Here is a 20,193-nt window from a genome sequence, read left to right as displayed (position 1 = left end):
ATTTTGATGGACACTAGATACTCTGCTTAGGTCCCCAGGATATCACTGGTCCAGTCCATAAAGTCCCCCACTATCTATCCTGATGTTGGGAAGTGCAGGGAGATAAGTAAATAAATATGAGCAAACACTAAAACAACTGTTTTAAATGAGTTAATTTTAGTCAATAAATATCTAATTTTACTTTAGACATTTATTTACTAAAATAAATGTTTAAAACAAATGTCTCCTGCAAGTAGAGCATCTTTTTGATCAACATACTGTGAAGCAAATCCCCCTCACTGTGCCACAGGTAGAGTGAAATCATTGTTTGTGTCTCCTCACTGCTTGCACGTCCCTCTATGGATGCTGCCCCTGGGTGATTCTGCCTGTACTGCTGTTACAGGGGGATAACTGTTTATTCTACTCCCTTTATCAGGAAAGAAATTGGTGCCTTCTGTAACATGAGTGGCAGAAGCCTAGGTGCCATAGTACTTCCTTTATGACACCATTTCAACTCAAACTCTCTGGAACAACCCAGAAGGAAATTACTTGCTCATTCCATGCTTTCTAAAAAGAAAATAACAATAACATATTAATAAATCCTCAGTTTAAAGATAGAGGACGTAATCACATCCTGGTCCAAGCTTCTGGTTTAACCAAAAAACAAGTTTCACCATGGCCACATCTTTTGCTCCCAAGCCAGGGCTGTTTCCATTACATCATTCTAGGGGACCATGAAGTCCTCATTAAATAGGCAGACATTTAGGTTCACCATCTAAAATTTCATTGAGTATCTAAACCACAGTGGTGTATAAATATCTATAAGGTGCTAGACTAAACCTGATGATTAACATTCAATTAACATCACATTCAAATATTTCTTTTTTAAAGTGTTGCATATAAAAATGGAGGGAACAATGGTAAACGTCTGTGCAAACCAAAGCTGGTTTGGTATTTTGTTTTGATGAAAATGAAGGGAGGTGCAGGTAGTTCAGCATAAATAACACAAATCGGTTGTCTCCTTCAGTCTCTGTTTTAATTAGCATTACAAAAGAGAAACATTGCATATATTAGGCATAATTTCTAACCTCAGAAAGAGAATGTCACCTTCAGTTCCACAGTGAGCACAAGCTGAATTACTGTTTCAGCTCAGGGGAAGATATATTTAGGCTTCTTTGTAAAGTGTAAATTAGAGTAAGTGTTCTGGTGTCATAAGTTAGTTGGATTACCTGCCATGGAACCTGGTGTAGCTCCTCTCCTTCTGAATAATTAAGAAATAATTATTGAAAAAAGTATTGATTGAAAAGTACATGTAGGTCCATATATGCAACCGTACAAGTGTGAGAGTGTGAATCTGTCATTCTGCGTACATCAGCATAAACGCATTTGTACAGATATACATGTCTAATACATTCAAACTTTAACTTCTAGACATAAAGACCTCTTGAGTAAATTTGATCTCTCAGTCTTTTCTGGTGGTCATAAAATACTACTAATAACAATAATAATAACTCTCTTTAACATTGTGAGCCTAGGGGGAGGGTAATTAGTACCAATTACAGTTATTTTTAAATAGACCTATTCCTACTAAACAGCATTGTTTCCATAGGTATGTATTTTCATGGTGGAGAGGAATGGGTTTAGGGTACTCATAGAAGAAAAGTGAAAAAAGGGAGTCTATTGGTTTAACTTCTAAAACCTGAGGAGCATGGAGAGGGTGCTAGCATTTCTGATAATCAGTCAGGTGTCCTGTGAAAAGTGTCATCCTTTGACCATCTTCTCTATGAGCCTCACAGACTTGCTTTCAAAGTGCTTTATCTAATATTATTTTATCAGAGATTAAAAATCATCTATCTAACATAGTATCTTAATAATTGTTGAAAAAGCACCATTTTAGAGAATATACTCAGAGAGATCAGGTTCACCCCTGGTTACATCATGGCTACAGTGAGATGGAAGCAGAGAGCATCCTCTTACACCTAGAATCAATCAGTTGTTTGAATCTGCTCAGCACCAAGTTCCTCTTATTCAGGGAATAAAACTCTAATTTTTCTTAGGAGACAACTGCTTATCCACCCTTAATTTGTGTAATTTTGTGATTTGTGTGAATTTGTGTCTCAGTTCTGTCCAGTGAGATCTTTACAACCCCCTGACCACAGTGAATTGGTTCAGAAGTAGGTAGGCATGGGAAGCTGGTAAGACCAAAAGAAGGCAACTTTGTACCATTGGTAGAAGTACTGGGAAGGATATTTCCCTGCTGAGGTTGCTAAATTGTGAGGGTACAAGTAAGCTCTGTCCAGGTGGGGGTCTCATAACTTCATCAGGTTTGAGAGGGTAAACAGAACTGAAAGCTAGAGATCCTCTCTCTCTCTCTCTCTCTCAATTCAGAAGCTCATATTCAGTCCCTCACCCTTTTACAAAAGCCAAGTATTCAGCTCAAAAGTCCAAGGTTCATAGGGCTCTTTATCACTACCCTACTATATATTTCCAGAAAAAAAATATATTTTCTGAAAATATATAGTATTTTCTTTGTAGATAGAAGAATCTACTCTAACATATGCAAGCAGGGAGAGATTTAACACAACTACTGAGTATTGCGCAGAATCTTTGGGAGGCTGCAAGCATTTGCTGGAAGCTAAGTTAATAGAAGCAACTTCCAGACCGCACTTTATTTTTGTTGTTGTTGTTGTTTTTTAATTGAAGTATAGTTGATTTACAATGTTGTGCTAATTTCTGCTGTACAGAAACGTAATTCAGTTATACATATATATACATTATTTTTAAATATTCTTTTCCATTATGGTTTATCATGGGACATTGAATATAGTTCTCTGTGCTACACAGTAGAACCTTGTAGTTTATCCATCCTGTATATACTAGCTTACCTCTGCTAACCCAACTCCCAGTCCATCCCTCCCCCACCCCCCTCCCCCTTGGCAACCACAGGTCTGTTCTCTGTGTCCCAGACCACACTTTACATTTAACTTGTTACAGAGCAGCTGTCATCACTAACTAATAACCTTGTGCCTCTGCAGCAGCCTGGAAGCTTCCACCAATAACATAGACCACAGAATCAAGCTGCCTCTGCCATCACTGGTTGGCAGAACCCAACTTGTATGTCCACATTCTAGCTATAGGGGAAGCTGGACATTTTATTTATTTATTTTTCTACACTGGAAGCCTGTGTAGACTTCAAAACATGCAAAATAGGGTATAAAAATGTTCCAGGTGAGCATGAACAATCAATGCCCACTGTGGCTATATTGTCCCCAATATAGATAATTTAGAGTTGGGTGAGGAGCACGTTGGTATTTATTATCTCAGTCTCTCGGTGAGACTTGGTACCATCCAGCTGGTTAAATTCATGAGAATCCAGCTGGAGCCCCAAGCTGATCCATATGCCATCATAGGCTGATACACAATCAAAGAGGTTCTCCTGGCCAGAGAAACAAAGGTCAGCTTTGCCCTCCAAACTCACACATTCAGTACTCTAGTTTCTGACACACTGGCACACAGATGAGCTTTTCCTTTTAGGAAAATTAAATACAGAGTAGCAGATGTTGGCATTCATCAGGTATGATGGCTAAATGTTCTGATAATCAAAAAAATAAATACATAAAACAAATACAAAGCAGAACTGACTGTATTTTGAGAGATTTATCTTTGTTTTCAATGTGAAGGCTGTGCACCCGAACTTCATCAAGCCAAACTTTATAATTTCTCGGGCAATTAACTGCAGTACGTCAGAACTTTGGTATCCTGATACCCCAGCTCAGGGATCTTTATTCTCACCACTCAGTACTTCTCCAATGCATTCTGATACGATATGTGCTGTTGGAAAAGTGATTTTCCTCCTTTGTAGGCTTTGGCGTTCTTATCTGTGATGATTGTGATGATGACGATGGTGAAGACAATTTATTAAAGAAAGCAAATGCCATTTATTGAATATATATTTGATACAATATTTTTTCACTATGTATGAATGTTGGCTTATGTCTACAGTCACTTTTTCTCTCTCAGTATAACGTAATCCTAATAATAATCCTAATGAGGCTGGTATGTTACAGCTCTGCTCCCATAGCCTAACCCACTTAGAGACGAAGCGTTTCCCCTGCTCCTCCCATCACATACAGTAGCCCAGGATATACTTTGGGGTTGATTACTGCACCAGTACCTTAGTCTGTCTCTAGATGACTTAATCTGACTGAATCCACACAGGCAATCCTCTCTCACAGAATCCCGAGGTAGGACTGGTACCACTGTGTTGAGTATCACAGGCAAGGTGCTGGCTCCTGAGGCCACAGGTCACTGTTATGACGGAGAGCTTGCTATGATTGTTTGGAGAAGACTGAACCATCTATGGAATTTGATTTCACTCAATTCCTGATCAAAGGTTGTTGATATTTTCCTGGTTGTTTCTACACGCATGGGAAATTTCTAGCCCTTAATCTCTCTGGACATTTTTATAAAATAGTTTCTCTCTCAGCTATTTCCTCCCTAGTTATCCATACCCAACCTCAACCACCAGCCTGAGGGATTAGGGTGGAAGGTAGGGCCCTGGTCTTCAGCGGAGATAAGTTCCTCAAATCCTTCTTAAACGTCACTCTTTCGTTTTTCTTTCTACTTATAATCGTACTCTTATCTGCATGTTTTAGTCTCAGAGCCACAGAGCTTACTCTCCTTATTAGGTTAAGCTGTTGAAAACCAAAGAAGGAAGACTGGAAGAGTTTTCTGCCTTCTTCCCTGTTCCATCCCTCCTCCCTAAAGCAATGAACTGAGAACTCTTTGCTCAGATTGTGGAAGAGGAAAGCAGGAAATAAATATTTTATTTCTTTCCCCCTAATATCTTAAAACTGTTTCCCTGACATACACAAATCTAAAGCTTAAAGGAGGTTAATTAATTTGTTCAAGGTCACAAAATCAGTAAATCACAGAACTTGGATTATGACCTATGACTCTAAAATCTGTATTTTTAACTGCCATGGTTAACCCTTTGCTTCTAACTACTTCCCTGTATTGGAAAACAGGATCATTTAAATGTACTGGGTATTCTAGATATCAAAATCCAATGTTTCACCTGAAAATTAAAGTCTGATGGTATGTGGCTTATGTGGTATTGGCTGCCCTACAAACATATTGTATAATTATATTCTCATATTTTAAGAATCTTTCCAATATCAAACATGATGATGGGTAAAAAACTATTGTATCAGGCATATAAAGTTTGGTACATTTCATATGGACCACTATTCTCTGCTACAGAGAAAAAGAATTTTCTTAACAGCCTCTCTGAGATTTTCTTCATCCATTCACTCCATTTACACATAAGAAAAATAAGAAGGAGGAAGCAGGGAAGAGAAGCAAGAAGGAACATTTTGTAAATATCTATTGTGAATAACCTAACATATCTATATCTCTAATATCTATAACAGAAGAATATTCTCTAGAAAGAAATATGCCAGATGTCTGAATGGAAAGAGAAGGCCCCCAAATGGGAAGAAAGCAACTATATAACCTACAAAGAACAATTCAGGGCATAAAAAGGGAAAGAAATAAAAGATGGTGACCAGTAGGGAAATGCGTCATTTGTAAGTAAAAATTCCCTTTTTCTTTGCTAGAAAGCTCTGAGGAGTGAGTAGAGGCTGTGACACAAGTAACATAATTAATAGCACATTCTAGAATTCTGGAAGGTGCTTCAGGTTACACTGATGAGCCATAGAACATGCCTCATGCTTTCAGGTATAGACAGGGGGAGATACTGCTACAATTTAGCATTTGACTGTCACAGAGAGTTATGGTTTTCAAACTAGTTGCTATCTTTATTTCACTATATACTATATTCTTTAATTGCATTTATTTTTAGTAAATATCCCCTTTATCCCTATCATTTTCAACACAGCTGGCCCTTCTATAGCATAAAAAGTATGAAGAGAATGCTGATTTCTAAGTTCTGTTCGTATCTGCTTTACTGAGTTCCTGGTCCACAGTTTTATTCTCTCATTTCTTTATCCTTACCATCCTTGGAGCTACTGAAAAGTTTTTAATGGCTACGTCTTCCCTGGGCTTCCCTCTATAGTTCACAAGTTTCCCATCTGACTTGGTTTCTTACATCTTTTGATTTTTTATCATAGTCTGGAACTGTGGGAAGCAGACCTTCTTTTTGGCCAGGTCCTTATGGCCTGGCTAATCCACTCTGCCATGCTCAAAAAGAGAGTAATTCAAATACATGAATATAAGATAAGAGTATGTCTTTAATATTGTATCTCCCAGGAGCACTATTAGAGAGGAACGTTTCTCCCTGTCAAAATTCCAGAAAGTGCCATGCTCATATATGATATATATACATAGGAGATGCTAGGCCAAGCAACTTAGGTGCATTATCACATTTAATGTTCAAATGAACATATGGGGCAGATGCAATTGCATTAGTTTTTTTCTTGAGCAACTTGCTTATGATCACACAGGCAAAATGCAGCCAAATTCTGATTCAACTTCAAGCTTCTATTGTGTTAATACCCTATAGTTCAAGATTAGCTAGTCATTCATATTTAAGGATCTTAGGGAAATGACATATATAAGATATTCATTTGGGGGTAAAAGAAAAAAAATAGAATACACTCTGGTTTGTTTGGAGGAAAGAAAGGATGCTAGAAACAAACTAATCATGCCATTCTTTATACACTGGTGATGTACTTTGAATGTTGTTTGCACTATGCTCTCTCCTCATTACTTCCTTTAAGACCTGGGCCAAGTACCACTCTCCTCAAAAACTCTTCTCCTAATACGCTGCCTTCTGAAATCTATCTCAGTTTTGAACCCTGTGTTAGTCAGTGAACACTTAGCACAACAACTCTAAATTATTATTTCTCCTTTTAAGAGTCCACTTTCTACAATTAAGCTGTAATAAATAGGAGGCCTGGCAACAGACATTATTTATTATTGAACTCTAATGACATTCGCCTTGGCAGCTCACAGTATATGAGCATTGTTGTTAAAGTGATAACCAAATTTAAGTGATACTATCAGTTAATGAAATTTTACCACTTTATTCTCTTACATTTGACTTTTTTTTTTGGCTGCTTTGGGTCTTTGTTGCTGCACACGGGCTTTCTCTAGTTGTGGCGAGTGGGGGCTACTCTTTGTTGTGGTACGCGGGCTTCTCATTACAGTGGCTTCTCTTGTTGTGGAGCATGGGCTCTAGGCACACGGGCTTCGGTAGTTGTGGCACGCAGGCTCAGTAGTTGTGGCTCATGGGCTCTAGAGCACAGGCTCAGTAGTTGTGGCACACGGGCTTAGTTGCTCCATGGCATGCGGGATATTCCCGGACAAGGGCTCGAACCCATGTCCCCTGCATTGGCAGGCAGATTCTTAACCACTGTGCCACCAAGGAAGTCCCCTTACATTTGACTTTTAATAGCTGCCTTCAATGTATTGAAAAAGAAAAGATGAAGTCAGTCTCAATTATTTTTAATCATGTAGAATACCATCTATAACTTTTTATTATACAGATAACTTAAAAGATGAGGAAACTAGAGAGGATTATGGGAAGAAGGTAAAGTAGTTAGCACCAGGAATCTGTCTCCCCACCTAGACAACAACTACACTGGCAGAATCTGTCTAATATAACTACTTTGGAACTCTGGAGTCTGTAGAAGGCTTGCAACTTCCAGAGAGAGGCTTTGCTGGTAAACTGCATTAATTTTGGTCAATTTTATCTCTTAGCGAAGTAACAGCTACCACTCTCCACCCTCAGCCACATGACAGGCAGGCAACTGTACTTGTGTTCCTAAGCAGCTTGCACATAGCTTGTGGAAGCCAACATGGGCAGAAAGGACCCTGTCCTTTAAATATCAGGAAGCTCTGCTCTGTTACTCATTTCTGCTTCTGATCACAGAGGTAAAGACAAAGAGGAAGGCAGCCATTATTATTGCACCTCTCCCATTTTCACAAGCACCCCTCCCCTTGAGATGAAGTGACTTCCAGGGGATTTAAAGGGCCAGTGCTCTCCCCTCCTACACAATCTCTTTGATTTTTCCTCTTTTAGAAGCCAGACATTAAAGACTAGGACATTCAAAAACAGCTGCATATACAGAGAAAATCAGAGAGTGACCATACATGTCTAGGGAAAGGCTCAGAAAAGAACTGAGAAGAGAGCCTACAAAAATCAAACAAAAACAACAAAATAATAACAAAATCCAGTAAACCCTGAGAAAGAGGTAGAATCTGATTTCCAGAGTTACTATATTATTAGATGTAAATGTCAAACAAAAAAAATCACAGAGTATACAAGGAAACAGGAAATATGGTCTACTCAAAAAAACAAATAAATTAATAGAAACTGTCTGTGAAAAAGACCTAATGGCAGATATACTAGACAAAGATTTTAAACCAGTTGTTTTAAAGACACTCAAAGAACTAAAGGAAGATGGGGAGAAAGTCAAGAAAACAATGTATGAATAAAATGGAAACATCAATAAAGAGACAGAAAACTTAAAAAAAGAAAGCAAAAAGAAATTCTGGAGCAGTAAAGTATAATAATTGAAATAAAAATCTTACTAGGGGAATTCAGAGGCACATTTGATCAGGTAGAAGAAAGAATCATTGAACTTGAAGGTAGAATATTTGGAATTATTGTTTGAGGAACATAAAGAAAAAATACTGAAGAAAAAAACCAGAGCCTAAGAGACCAATGGGACACCATCAAGAGTAGCAACATATGCATTGCGGATGTTCCAGAAGAAGGGAGTGGGCAGAGAGAATATCTGAAGATATATTGGCTGAAGACTTGCCATATTTGATGAGCAACACAAATAAAACATCCAAGAAGCTCAACAAACTCCAAGATAAACTCAAGGAGATCCACCACGAGACACATTATAATCAAGCCTTCAAAAGACAAAGTGAAAACCATGAAAGCAGCAAAAAAGAAGCAAATTGTCACATAAAAAGGATCCTCAATAAGATTATCAGCAGATTTTTCATCAGAAACTTTGGAAGCCAGAAGACAGTGAGTCAATATATTCAAAGCACTAAAAGGGAAAAAAACAAAAACAAAAACAAAAAACTGTCAACCAAAAATTATACATCCAGCAATGCTCTCTTTCAAAAGTGAGGGAGAAATTAAGACATTTGGAGATAAACAAAAACTGAGGGTGTTCATGAACATTCCACCTGCCTTGCAAGAAATGCTCAAGGGAGTCCTGCAAGGAGAGGTGAAAGTACACTAGACAGTAAATTGAAGCTGTATGGAAAAGTAAAGATCTCAATAAAGGTAAACACATGGGCAATTACAGAAGGTAGTATTATTGTAACACTGGTTTGTAACTGCACTTTTTGTTCCCTCCCTGGTTTCAGAGTCTAATACCTTTAAAGAAAAAAAAAAAAAGAATAATTATTAGTGTAAACACTATTACTATAACCTTGGTTGGTAACTCTGAATCTGGTTTTCTACATACTTTAAGAGACTAATGCATTTAAAAGATTATTAGTTTATATTGTTGCAAACACAGTCTATAAAGGTGTAATTCTGTGACATCAACACACTGAAAGGGGTGGGAGTGGAGCTGTAAAGGAGCTCCTTTCTTGTTTCAGAAAGACTGTCCTCTACCTCTGAGCTTTAAAGTTATTTTTTTAATAAATTTGTATAGAAATTCCAAAACCTAGGTCCCAAGATTTCTGATATGTGTTGCTTGAACAATAATGCCTCTTATTGACTGTACTCTCTCTTAAATAAAAATGTGGATTTGTGAATTGTTAGCAAATTATCCTCATTTTTAACATTATCCACAATGTCTCATACCTTTTAGATTAATGCCTCCTTTTATTTTCTTCTCTTTATGAACATAAGGAATCCCAGAGTTCTAATCATTAATGCCTACAGCTTTTCCAATGGGTTTGAACTCCAGTGCCCAACTTTGGGTGTGGTGACAAGCTATATGGTGTGAGAAAGATGCAAATTGCCACCTCATGGTATCTTTAATAGATTCCTCATCACCACAGATGAATAATTTGATGTGTTCAATAGTCAAAGGTCAAAGTTTCAAATTTTTATTTAAAGTGGATGAGAGCCATTTGCAAATGAGATAAGAATCTAATGAATGTTCCAGCCATTTTTTACAGGAAGCATGTTACTAAAATCTCTGCTTTTTTCCACTGTGCCTGCTTTCTATCACACATGCCACTGGTTTACCCTCTAGCCCACCCATCACATTCCTATTCAGAAGGCAAACTGCACTAGTGACTTTGTTTGGAAGTAGCTCCAGATGGTCCATTTGCTCCTGGGCAAGAATAAATTAACATTTTAAGTACTAGGTAGTGGAAATGTTCAAATATCATCTGTAGTGTCTGATTTGTAGCAAGACTACTTAATGGATATTCTATACTTAGGATGAACTGCAAAACAATAAGGCATAAGAAGGAAACAGACTGACAAAATTTGGCAAGCTAAGAAAAATCGCGTCAGCCTGAGGACAACACTGAACATTTGATGTTGTTTTTCCAAGTCTTGCATATTGTATTGGTTGTAACTCCCAGAAGGCAGCATTTCATGATTGCCTCTTTGAGTTCACCAGAGTGTGGCCATATCCACTAGAGTGTTGAACTTCACATCTAGCCAAGAATGGTCTTGACTTTCTAGTGATTTGAGTGCCCGACTCTGTTTGATGAAGTTATATTGCATTAACTACCCAGGTGATATCTTGTTTCATGAACTACCTATTAAGCTTAACAGCTGAGAATCCAAAGTTAATTTCAATGATATCTTACAAGAACGAAAATTTAGAGAAAGTTCAATTAATATTAGGTTGCATACACACAGTATCTGTACCTTTCAAATTGTGAATAACAAACCAGATATTTTTTCTTTTGCACTTTTATATCGCTGTGTCCATTTTGGTAAAACTCTAGTTCATTATACATTTTCTGATCTATCCACTGAACTAAGGATTTGAAATCAATATCTTACATTATCATAGTTTCCTTCCTGAAAGTAAAACAATTCCAGGATAAAGGCAAAGAAAATCATGGGAAAATGCTGTGATGGCTGCTGCTCTGTGGTGAAGTTTTAAGAAGAGAAAGTTTGACTGTGTGAAATGAGTTGCATGTATTATGGAAATCTGCATCTATGGATGTGTATGTGTGTGTATTGGCAACAGAGGAAGTAACATTTGAAGCTCCCTGACTCATCTGCTTCATGTGCCTACAGCTAAAGTCCTCCCTTATGTCCTGTCTTATAGGAAAGTTGAGTAAATGGATTCCTTCCCCGTTCTGTTTATGTTGGTTTCAGTAACAAGGTCTCTGCTTTAAGAACCTATTGGGAATGCCAGTCCTTCACAGTATCCCACAGCTACTAAGTACTCAAGCTATAGTCTTCTAGCTCCAAGTCTAGCTAGCTTCTTATTTGATCATACCACTTTTGGATTTAGAGAAACAATTTTATTACCTATTTACAAATACTTAAGAGTGACCTTAAGGTACATCAGTGTCATTTACAAGTGTGTAAAATTGTTTGGGAAAAAAAGAACATAGTATAGAAAAAACACATACATAATTTCTAAATTGCTAACTGAAAAAAATCACTCGTTTGCACAATTTGTTGTCATATTAAGACTAAAGGATGAAAGGACTCATTGGAAGACAATATCAGAATTTGCAAGCTATTGATTTATGTTTCTTTCCCTTTCTCTTGTGACCCTTTCTTTGATCTATGATTTTATCGGTTGGCCTGCTTAAATTAAACTGGACGAACGGCAGGCAAAATGAGTGATTTAAAGTGATAAGCGTTTGCCCTCATAAATCTGAAATAAAGACTAGAGGCCACTTACTATCCTAAGCCAATTGTAGAAATGCTAGCTCAGTAATACTTTCCATTTGGCACTCTTATTGGCATCATATTGAGATAAACTTTTATTTTTAAAAATTAAAGGTAAAATTTAGGTACTAAATTAAGAAATATGTAGTGAGACTAAAATAATTTATCTTTAGATCAAATTTAATTCCATAGTTCTGACAAGTGTCAGCAGCTGAATAATTAAAAATTACTAAGAACAAAAACAAACAAACAAACAAACAAACAAACAAACAGAAAAACGGAGTTCCTTGGTGGCCTAGTGGTTAGGATTCGGGACTTCCACTGCCATGGCCTGGATTCAGTCCCTGGTCGGGGAACTGAGATCCCGCAAGCTGTGCAGCATGGCCTAAATAAATAAATTAATTAATTAATAAAAAATTACTGACCATACATAAATTTCCTTTCAGTCAAAAGTCGTAATATTCTCTTACACCTAATATTTGATCAGAATTACCACAGAGTTGCAAAAAATCAAAAACAAAAACAAAACTAGTTTGTTTCATCTTTGTCTACCTGTTTTCCCATGTCTGTGTGCAATACATGGATTATGTACTTGGAAATGCAGATATAAACAAAGTTGATGTTCAGAAATACTTGCTAACACATGATTTCTTTCCTTTTAGAGTTCAAGTTACATAAAACTAGTTACAACACAATGTGATATATGAATATTTATGAGGAAATGTATACAATACACTATAAAAATCCATGGAATATGTAATTATGAAATAAAAGCATACTTTAGATAGATGAGTATATATTTTAAATGTGGAGACAGAGACAAGTCATGAGCAAACAAGGATTAAAAAATTAAAAGCCATGTTGAGGAAATGGAGTGCAGAAACTATGGCTAGATTCAAGGACCGTTTTTAGAGATAAGGTTGTAGATGGAAGCTGAGAGCAGAAGATGGCAGATTGGGCCATAATTGTGCTGGAAATGGAACAGACACTGAGGGGTCACAAAAGAAGGAATGACATGATTTAACCTGTGCTCTTAGAAAATCAGTTTGGGAAAAATTACCTGAAGGGGGCTTGAGGCAAGGAAACTGTTAGGAAGCCAGTGCACTTGTCCAAGTGCGAGGCAATGAAAGCCTAAACCAAGGCAATGACAATGAAAACTGAGAGAAAGAGACAGTTTCAAAAGGCACTGTAAGAGTATAATTGGCACGATATTGAAAGTGATGCTCTATCCCAGGAGAGAAAGAAATTGAAGATGACTCTTAAATTTTGAACTTGTATGGTAGAACGATAGTACAGTTAACAGATAAGAAAATAGCTAAAATAATAGTTTTCAATAAATGGGTCAACTCCAATAATAAGGTAGTATCTTTCGGAACCACTCTGATAAGGAGTGTGTGTCCAAATCTAAAGTCTTTGGGAAAGAGCACCATGATGGATTAGTTTTGTCTGCCATAGGTACAGGATGAGATAACATACACATGGATGTCAGATATTTTCCATCCTTGGTGTCTCATATGGGGAAAAAAAAGAAAGAAGAGGTTCACTAGTCTATTTGACTTATTTCTAATTGGTGGATTATTCTAAAGATTATTGCCAACAGATCTTTTTTTTTCTTGTTATGTTTTTGTTATATTAAAATGGAATACAGGAACAAAGATATTAAAAATCTTAATATACTCACTTGGATACAATAAGGTTGATAATTAGGGTGGAGGTTACAGCTGAAGAATCAGTCAATTACAGAAGAAAACACATGTCCTTTGGGTAAAACAAAGTCTACATATGTGAATCCAGAGTTCTCCATATTGACTTTGCTTTGTAAATCACATTTGCATTTTATAGGACAACAGGATTTGCAATATATCTAAGCAATATAATAATAGCTAACACTTATATGTAAAAGAACATGAGATATTTTCTGGCAAATGTATTCTTTATTTAGTCAGTGAATGCTCACAATAGCTCACACAATAATGTGAGTTTAGTAGTAGTACCAACACCATTTTGTAGGTGAGAAACCTGAGGCAAGAGTTGTTAAATAGTTTGCCCAAGCTCACACAACTAGGAAGTTGTAAAGACAGAATTTGAATCAAAATAGTCTGACTCCAAAGTCCACATTCTTAGCCACTAACCTATCATGCGTGTACTGTAGATGGAAGCATTCTCTATGGAAAGGGAAGGTGGACTTTCCAAAGAAACACCAATATGACATGAAGTTGTTAATATGAAGCCTAAGGGAACATCAAACGTCAATGCTAGGCTAGTACAATAATAGAAATAAATGAAGCAGTTTTGTAAATACAGAAACAGACTCAGATTTAGAGAACGAACTTATGGTTCCCTGGGGGAAGGGATAGTTAGGGAGTTTGGGATTGACATGTACATACTGCTATATTTAAAATGGATAACCAACAAGGACCTACTGTATAACACAGGGAACTCTGCTCAATATTATGTAACAACCTAAATGGGAAAAAATTTTGAAAAGGAACAGATACACGTATATGTATAACTGAATCACTTTGCTGTACACCTGAAACTATCACAACATTGTTAACCAACGATACTCCAATATAAAATTTAAAAGTTTAAAAAAAAAAGAAAGGAAAAAATGAAGCAGGCTGGGAGCAGAGGGGGATTAAATCATGCATTTCCTGTCTAAACAGAGTAGTTACACTTGAAAGGCAGTGATGCTGACCCACTGTTGATAGTATTCATTCATCTTAGGGAGATGCCAGAAATCCAGAATGTTATGGGCAATGCCTTTAATTTTCAATATTGGGACCAAGTAAAAATCGTTTAAAGATGGCATGGGACAGAAACACAAAAACAAAAGCAGAAACCAAAACAAAAACGTGTAGTTGGATAAATCTGAGCCACAGACTTCCAACTGAGCAACTTTTCCTCTAGGCATGAAGCTGCTGACTGATTGGTCTAAAGGACACATGAGCCGAATGGTACCTATGTCAGACATCCAGGCTTGGTTTAAGCCTGAGTGTGTTTGCTTCTTAATCACAGCAAAAAACCAGATACTAGGGACTTGAGATTTATTCAGTCATCAGAATTAGTTGTATGACCCTGAGGAAAATGCCTTTCACTTTCTCAGCCTTTGATCATTAGTGAAGTTTTTGGTGGAGAGAAGATGTTTGAAAGTATCTTAAAAGTGCTTAGGGTTTTTCCAATCTAGCACTCCCCTCCACCCCTTTTCTTTCATTTATTTTAATTTCTCCATTTTTCTATTTTTTATTTTAAATGTGATTGTAAGAGTGTTTAAGACTTCTCCAAAACACCATATTATCTGTGGGTATAGACCCAGGAGAAAAGTAAAAAGGCCTAGATTTGACGCCTTTATTTTCTAGCTGATGGACAGTTGAGATTTTCCAAAACGTTAATATTTCTTAGATCCTGGCAATGTCGTATAGTGGCTGAATTCACAAAGAGGTTATGCTTAAATGATTTTAGAGCTCTTGACAACTTGGTTCTCTAATCTTGCTTTTGAGTATTCATCAAAGCCTTTGAACATTTATGATGATCACAAGATGTTAGAGGGCATGAAGTCCTCTTGGATCTGTAATTACACTCCTAAAAAGGGCCATCCTCAGGAATTTTTGTTAGGACCTGATAATACAACAGTGGGGAAAATAATAAAACAATAAATAAAATAAATAAGCAAATGGTGCTTTGGGTTTTAGAAAATACTTTCAATGAATTGACCAAATTTCATAGAAGGAAATATTTGGACCCAATATTCGATGAATAGATGTCACTTCTGCTTTGTGGGAAAGTGTCTACAATCGATGGATATTTCTGCGGTTTCTGTCAGCATGCTGTAGAGCTCTCTAAAAGCTAGATGTCTTTATAGTTGGCATATTAAATTTAATGCAACCAAAATTTGCAATTCAAGGAAAAATGTCAGATGGGGACACAGAGAATTTCTACATCAGTCAAATCAATTTTTATATCAAAACTACAAAGTTACTGAAGCTTGCTCAATTATATATGTGAGTTCTCACATATATAATGGTTTAATGATATTTTATAGCTTTAGGAACAGAGGTACAATCAGGCTTTACAGGGACCAGAAACAGAAAGCTGGTAAGCACTCTCTGCCTCTTCCTCTGTCTCTGGGCTCATTTTTCTCATATGTGACTCTGCACTGTTGCAGAGTACTCCTTACCCACTGCTGAGCTGCCTTCTCTGTGCTCACATAATCTGCCACATGACCCAGTGCAGCAGACATGCTTTGGACTCTTTCAACACTTTTATTCTCTCTTCAGATTCAGACCCTGGGAAAATTTTTATAAAGTGCAGTTTTAATTCTCAAATTCAAGAATCATATTTACTTAACCTAACCTCCTGAATTTTCTCTTATGTAAAATGGTGGGAGGTAGAGTGTGTTTGGAAGTGATCTTCCAGCTCTAAGAACTCTATAGTTTGTTTTTACTATCCCAACTAACAATACTGGTGCAATGAAATAAATCTGTGTCAAATGTTATTTGCTTATTCCTATTTTTTTAACATCTTTATTGTAGTATAATTACATTACAATGGTGTGTTAGTTTCTGCTGCGCAACAAAGTGAATCAGCTATATGTATACATATATCCCCATATCCCCTCCCTCTTGCGTCTCCCTCCCACCCTCTCTATCCCACCCCTCTAGGTGGTCACAAAGCACCAAGCTGATCTCCCTGTGCAATGCGGCTGCTTCCCACTACATATCTGTTTTACATTTGGTAGTGTATATATGTCAGTGCTACTCTCTCACTTCGTCCCAGCTTATCCTTCCCCCTCCCCGTGTCCTCAAGTCCATTCTGTAAGTCTGCGTCTTTATTCCTGTCCTGCCCCTGGGTTCTCTAGAACCTTTTTTTTTTTTTCAGTTTCCATGTATATGTGTGAGCATACGGTATTTGTTTTTCTCTTTCTGACTGACTTCACTCTGTATGACAGACCCTAGGTCCATCCACCTCACTACAAATAACTCAATTTCATTTCTTTCTATGGCTGAGTAATATTCCGTTGTATATATGTGCCACATATTCTTTATCCATTCATCTGTCAGTGGACACTTAGGTTGCTTCCATGTCTTGGCTACTGTAAATAGAGCTGCAATGAACATTGTGGTACATGACTCTTTTTGAATTATGGTTTTCTCAGGGTATATACCCAGTAGTGGGATTGCTGAGTCATATGGTAGTTCTATTTTTAGTTTTTTAAGGAACCTCCATATTGTTCTCCCTAGTGGCTGTATCAATTTACATTCCCACCAATAGTGCAAGAGGGTTCTCTTTTCTCCACACCCTCTCCAACATTTATTGTTTATAGATTTTTTAATGATAGGCATTCTGACTGGTGTGAGATGATACTGCATTGTAGTTTTGATTTGCATTTCTCTAATGATTAATGATGTTGAGCATCCTTTCATGTGTTTGTTGGCAATCTGTATATCTTCTTTGGAGAAATGTCTATTTAGGTCTTCTGCCCATTTTTGGATTGGATTGTTTTTCTGATGTTGAGTTGCATGAGCTGCTTGTATATTTTGGAGATTAATCCTTTGTCAGTTGCTTCGTTTGCAAATATTTTCTCCCATTCTGAGAGTTCTCCTTTCATCTTCTTTATGGTTTCCTTTGCTGTGCAAAAGCTTTTAAGTTTCATTAGGACCCATTTGTTTATTTTTGTTTTTATTTCCATTTCTCTAGGAGGTGGGTCAAAAAGGATCTTGCTGTGATTTATGTCATAGAATGTTCTGCCTATGTTTTCCACTAAGAGTTTTATAGTGTCTGGCCTTACACTTAGGGCTTTAATTCATTTGGAATTTATTCTTGTGTACGGTGTCAGGAAGTGATCTAATTTCTTTCTTTTACATGTAGCTGTCCAGTTTTCCCAGCACCACTTATTGAAGAGGCTGTCTTTTCTCCATTGTATATTCTTGCCTCCTTTATCAAAGATAAGGTGACCACATGTGCCTGGGTTTATCTCTGGGCTTTCTATCTTGTTCCATTGATCTATGTTTCTGTTTTTGTTCCAGTACCATACTGTCTTGATTACTGTAGCTTTGTAGTATAGTCTGAAGTCAGGGAGCCTGATTCCTCCGGCTCCATTTTTCTTTCTCAACATTGCTTTGGTTATTCGGGGTCTTTTCTGTTTCCATACAAATTGTGAAATTTTTTGTTCTAGTTCTGTAAAAAATGCCATTGGTAGTTTGATAGGGATTGCATTGAATCTGTACATTGCTTTGGGTAGTATAGTCATTTTCACAATGTTGATTCTTCCAATCCAAAACATGATATATCTCTCTATCTGTTTGTATCATCTTTAATTACTTTCATCAGTGTCATAATTTTCTGCATACAGGTCTTTTGTTTCCATAGGTAAGTATATCCCTAGGTATTTTATTCTTTTTGTTGCAATGGTAAACAGGAGTGTTTTCTTAATTTCTCTTTCAGATTTTTCATCATTAATGTATAGGAATGCAGGAGATTTCTGTGCATTAATTTTGTATCCCGCTACTTTAGCAAATTCATTGATTAGCTCTAGTAGTTTTCTGGTAGCATCTTTAGGATTCTCTATGTATAGTATCATGTCATCTGCAAACAGTGACAGCTTTACTTCTTCTTTTCCAATTTGGATTCCTTTTATTTCTTTCTCGTCTCTGATTGCTGTGGCTAAAACTTCCAAAACTATGTTGAATAATAGTGCTGAGAGTGGGCAACCTTGTCTTCTTCCTGATCTTAGTGGAAATGGTTTCAGTTTTTCACCACTGAGAACAATGTTGGCTGTGGGTTTGTCATATATGGCCTTTATTATGTTGAGTTAAGTTCCTGCTATGCCTACTTTCTGGAGAGGTTTTATCATAAATGGTGTTGAATTTTGTCGAAAGCTTTTTCTGCACCTATTGAGATTATCATATGGATTTTATCCTTCAATTTGTTAATATGGTGTATCACATTGATTGATTTGCGTATATTGAAGAATCCTTTCATTCCTGGGATAAGCCCCACTTGATCATGGTGTATGATCCTTTTAATGTGCTGCTGGATTCTGTTTGCTAGTATTTTGTTGAGCATTTTCGCATCTATGTTCATCAGTGATATTGCCCTGTAGTTTTCTTTTTTTGTTGACATATTTGTCTGGTTTTGGTATCAGGGTGATGGTGGCCTCGTAGAATGAGTTTGGGAGTGTTCCTCCCTCTGCTGTATTTTGGAAGAGTTTCAGAAGGATAGGTGTTAGCTCTTCTGTTTGACAGAATTCGCCTGTGAATCCATCTGGTCCTGGGCTTTTGTTTGTTGGAAGATTTTTAATCACAGTTTTAATTTCAGTGCTTGTGATTGGTCTGTGTATATTTTCTGTTTCTTTCTGGTTCAGTCTCAGAAGGTTGTGCTTTTCTAAGAATTTGTCCATTTCTTCCAGGTTGTCCATTTTATTGGCATATAGTTGTTTATAGTAATCTTTCATGATCCTTCGTGTATCTGCAGTGTCAGTTGTTACTTCTCCTTTTTCATTTCTAATTCTGTTGATTTGAGTCTTCTCCTTTTTTTTCTTAATGAGTCTGGCTAATGGTTTATCAATTTTGTTTACCTTCTCAAAGAACCAGCTTTTAGTTTTATAGATCTTTGCTGTCATTTCCTTTTCATTTATTTCTGATCTCATCTTTATGATTTCTTTCCTTCTGCTAACTTTGGGGGTTTTTTTGTTCTTCTTTCTCTAATTCCTTTAGGTGTAAGGTTAGGTTGTTTATTCGAGATGTTTCTTGAGGTAGGATTGTATTGCTATAAACTTCCCTCTTAGAACTGCTTTTGCTGCATCCCATAGTTTTTGGGCCATCGTGTTTCCATTGTCATTTGTTTCTAGGTATTTTTTAATTTCCTCTTTTATTTCCTCAGTGATCTCTTGGTTATTTAGTAGCGTATTGTTTAGCCTCCATGTGTTTGTATTTTTTACAGTTTTTTTTTTCCTGTAATTGTTATCTAGTCTCATAGCATTGTGGTCAGAAAAGATACTTGATACGATTTCAGTTTTCTTAAATTTAGCAAGGCTTGATTTGTGACCTAAGATATGATCTTTCCTGGAGAATGTTCCATGAGCACTTGAGAAGAAAGTGTATTCTGTTGTTTTTGGATGCAATGTCCTATAAATATCAATTAAGTCCATCTTGTTTAAGTATCATTTAAAGCTTACGTTTCCTTTTTTATTTTCATTTTGGATGATCTGTCCATTGGTGAAAGTGGGGTGTTAAAGTCCCCTACTATGATTGTGTTACTGTCGATTTCCCCTTTTATGGCTGTTAGTATTTGCCTTATGTATTGAGGTGTTCTTATGTTGGTTGCATAAATATTTATTTATTTATCTTCTTCTTGGATCGATCCCTTGATCATTATGTCGTGTGCTTCTTTGTCTCTTGTAATAG

Source organism: Eubalaena glacialis, chromosome 18, assembly GCF_028564815.1.
Source record: "Eubalaena glacialis isolate mEubGla1 chromosome 18, mEubGla1.1.hap2.+ XY, whole genome shotgun sequence".
Taxonomy (NCBI): domain Eukaryota; kingdom Metazoa; phylum Chordata; class Mammalia; order Artiodactyla; family Balaenidae; genus Eubalaena; species Eubalaena glacialis.
This window is presented reverse-complemented; position numbering follows the sequence as displayed.